Below are 3,958 nucleotides of genomic sequence, written 5' to 3' on the forward strand. Positions count from 1 at the left end.
GCCTTCTTGGGCACTCACATAGACGTAGCATACATACACATAGACACACCCATTAATACAAATAAAATATCTTTTAAAAATTACAATATAAACCATGCTTTGATGGCACATGCATTTAATCCTAGTACTGGGGAGGCAAAGGTAGCCACATCTCTGACTTTGAGGCCAGCCTGGTCAACAGAGTGAATTTGAGGACAACCAGGGCTACACAAAAAAACCCTGATTCAAAAAACAACAACATAATTCAATATAACGTCACCAAAAATTGACACTCTAATTTCAAATTAATATAGAAGAATAATGAAAATTGAAGAGCCAGAATAGTTTCAAAAAGAAAAAGAAGTGGGAGAATCTTGTTTTCTTATATTCAGGCTTATACAACTGTAACCAAGACAGTTTGAGCTTGGCAAGAGGATAGATACACAGATCGCTGGAACAAAATTGTAAAATTGAGAGCTATATTCACACTTACCCAATTTCCACAGAGGCCAAAAAATTTCTTGTAATTCAGTGAAGAAAACTGTCCTTTCAATAAATAGTATTGACATAATTAGACATTAAGATGGACAAAATTATGATTTATGACCACGTTAGCTTTTTGCTACATATCACATACCTGCAACAGTCAACAACTTAGAAATGGAATAGGTTTAGTTTGGTTTACAATTTTTGATGTAAAAGCAAAAGGAAGGGGTCCCACAATTTCTTCTGATAGAATGGCCACACTCTACCCCACTTTTTATAGTTTCAATTACATTCTATATTAATTACTTTTTCCATTGATGTGACCAAATGCCTGACAAGAAGCAAGTTACAGGACGAATTTACTTTTGGTTCCTAGTTTGAGAGGATAACAGTCCGTCCCGGCGGTGAAGGCGTGGTTACAAGTGGCACACAGCTGTGGCAGAAGTTTGAGGTAGCCAGCAGTCAGAAATCAGAAAGCTTGGATAGGAAGTTGGGATCCACTTCCTGTAGCTAGGCTCTACCTCCCAAAATAACCACAGCCTCCCAAAACATTGCTACTACCTGGAGTCCAAGCATTTGAACACGTGAGCCTATGGAGGATATTTCACATTCAAAACATAATGCTTCCAAAGAGCACCAACGTGGAGATCAAGCCTTGAACACATAGATAGACCCATGAGATACTAAAGAGACAAACTGTAGCAATGCCCTGAATATGACACAAAAATGAATTTAAAGTGCATGCTAGATTTTCTCAAAAGAAGAATGAGTCATATGATCAAGTAGAGGTTCACCTGATGCTTATCCAGCAGAGCCCCCAAGACATGGAGATTTCCTAGTTAGAACCATGGTAGAATGTGGGTACAGACCAAAGAAACCCCTGGTGTCCGTAAGCCTGAGTGTGCTTAGTTGTTCTTTTCATTCAGTAGGTCTCACCTTTAAACAAGGCTCAGCACTGGAGATTATTCGGCTTCTGAGATCTTGCTTGGAAGAACAATACAGTCTCGCTGGCTTCTATCCCAGCTTCACAAAGAAGATAGATGATGATAGAAGGAAAAACATACCAGGGAAGAGAAAGTGGGGCAGGAGGAACAGAAACTATGGATGGGGAACAGAAGGATTGAGGTAAAGAGAGAGGGAGGGAGGAAAGAGAAATCAAGAAATGGGTGGAAGAAGGAATGAATGAGGGAAAGTAGGGTGGATAGAAAGTAAGAAGGAAGGGTGGGGACTGGGGACATTACAGCCCATCTGTATTAGCCTTTATATGTCCCAAATGTAAAACCTAAAACTGTAGCACTTCCAAGAGATAAGCACATGTTGGAAAATCTTAGTGAGTTTGTTAAGCAAATATTTCCAAGTCAAATACCAAAACACAATTCCAAAAGGAAAAAGAAACTGCATTTCAACTCAATGAGAATCATCTGTTTTTGAAAAAGGATGTTACTAAGAATACAAAGGTGGAGAAGATGCTTCCAGAATGTGAAAAGTATGATGCCTGCAAAGTCATCCCTTTAAAAAGCACCCTTGAGGGGATAGGACAGGGGTAGAGCATGCTCGCAGTGGGTGTGAAGCCATGGGTTCATACATGGAGGCCAGAGACAATGAAAGACAGAGAATAGCTCTAATCAAATTGGGAAATTATCAAAGAGTAACTTTAGAACCGTGAATAAGCAAAAAAGAGTACAATGAATTGAAAAGTAGTTTTCAGGACAATACTGTTAGTAGGAATCGTGAGGCACATACGTCTTTGAGTCAGGGATGATCTGATCCCAGCTGCTAGTTATGTGCTCTGGTAGCCAAATAGACAGAGGTGATACCAGACAGGCTAATCTGGCTTGGAGGATTGCAAAAGTGTCCTATCTCTAGTTTGTTGAGGAAAACAATGATTATATTTTGGCAATCCAAACGAAACCCAGAGAATATCGTCATTGCACTTTGTGAAGATGAAATAGTAACTGGAACAGTTAAACAGCAAAGATTTAAAAGGAAGTCTGTGGGATGAATGCACAGGGAACTTTGACAGTCTGCATTATACTCCAGGGATCTGCAAAGCTGCACAAATACACAGGCTTCTGTGCATGCACAGAAGGAAGGAGAGCATCTTAGGTTCTGCTATTGTATATCAAAGGTAAGAATCCAGAGTGGCACTGCAACATAGTGCTTAAGACACCCAATTCTCAACCGCAATTACAAGACAAGAACCAGGAAAGGATAATCTAGAAAAGGTTTATTTGTTTTAAAGCAGTCAGGAGAAACTAGTATTCATTAGAGTAGTAAATGCTGGGTATGGTAGAGGCTTTAAATAAGCTAATGAAAGTATTTTCAAGGAACTAGATATTTGAAGATGCCTGAAAAGTAAGAATTTCTTTTGAAAGTAAGAATTAACAAAGGGATGTAAAGTGAGAATCAACAAAGAAAATAAAAAACAAAACAAAACAAAACAAAACAAGAAAATCACTTTAAGAGAGGGAAGGAGGCTTGGAGGTCACTAGGACTTTTCTCAAACTTGTGTGCTGAGGAGACTTAATTCGGACCTTAGCTCCTAGGCTGAAATCAACAGATTGGCACATAAAAACTTGTGTATTGAGACAAAGGAAAGGATCTAGCAGAAAGCAATGTCTGTTATCCTGGGCCTGTCAGCAAGGAAGAGGACAAGTAGTGGAAGTCCTGCAATCTGAAAAGCAGACTGAAAGGTGACAAAGAGGCTGGAGCTGGGTGGCGGAGAGAGGTATAACATTCCAGACCCGCAATCTAGAAATGCTAGTAAGAACCAATAACAGCACAACACACAGAAGACTAGAGGATCAGAAGTCCCGGATAAAGGAAAGAGGCCATGGGCACACTCCAGCAGCAGCTGCACCATGGCAGTCCATGCAAAATGGAGGAAAAAGCAAGAGCCTTTCTAACAGCTCCAACTGGAATGCTAACTTACCAAGTCCTAGCTTGCTTTTTAAGTCTCAAGCTGGTCAGAACTATGCTGGAGCCAAATTTAGTGAGCCACCATCACCAAGTGTTCTTCTCAAGCCACCAAGCCACTGGGTTTGTGTTCCCTTGAACCCTTCAAATAAGGAAACAATGACATTTCAACTTAAAACCTTACTTAAAGTACAGGTATAAAATTGGATACGTACTAATTTTAAATTTTGTGATGTTTACACGTAGCCAAAAGTATGTTAGTCATTTTGTGATAAACTGATAATTTATAAGTATAAGCAGACATTTGCTTTATGTGTTACATACACTATATTCTTATACTGTCGATGCAATTTAAACAGTAAGTGACTAATAAGTTCTACTTGGTAGTGCTGCTGACTAAATTAGACTTGGGGAACAGTAACTATAGCTTTTTTATTGTTTAATGGGAAAACTAAGATTTATGGGTTACTACACAATTTCTGAAGAAATCAGACAGTAAGCATTTAGCCAAGATACATACACAGGTGAACAGTTCAGTTTCATGGTCTAGGGTCACCCAAACTATCTTGGACATTTT

General features: G+C 39.2%; 1 pseudogene across 1 annotated transcript; it reads left to right on the forward strand.

Annotated features, from left to right (window-relative positions):
• The first annotated feature begins 1,312 nt into the window (after nt 1-1,312).
• Nucleotides 1,313-3,582, forward strand: LOC308414923 (proline-rich nuclear receptor coactivator 2-like; annotated as a pseudogene). The gene is made up of 2 exons: nt 1,313-1,354; nt 3,168-3,582. The product of its transcript is annotated as a proline-rich nuclear receptor coactivator 2-like (transcript).
• The last annotated feature ends 376 nt before the right edge of the window (nt 3,583-3,958 follow it).

This window comes from Micromys minutus (assembly GCF_963924665.1).
Source record: "Micromys minutus genome assembly, chromosome: X".
NCBI lineage: Eukaryota > Metazoa > Chordata > Mammalia > Rodentia > Muridae > Micromys > Micromys minutus.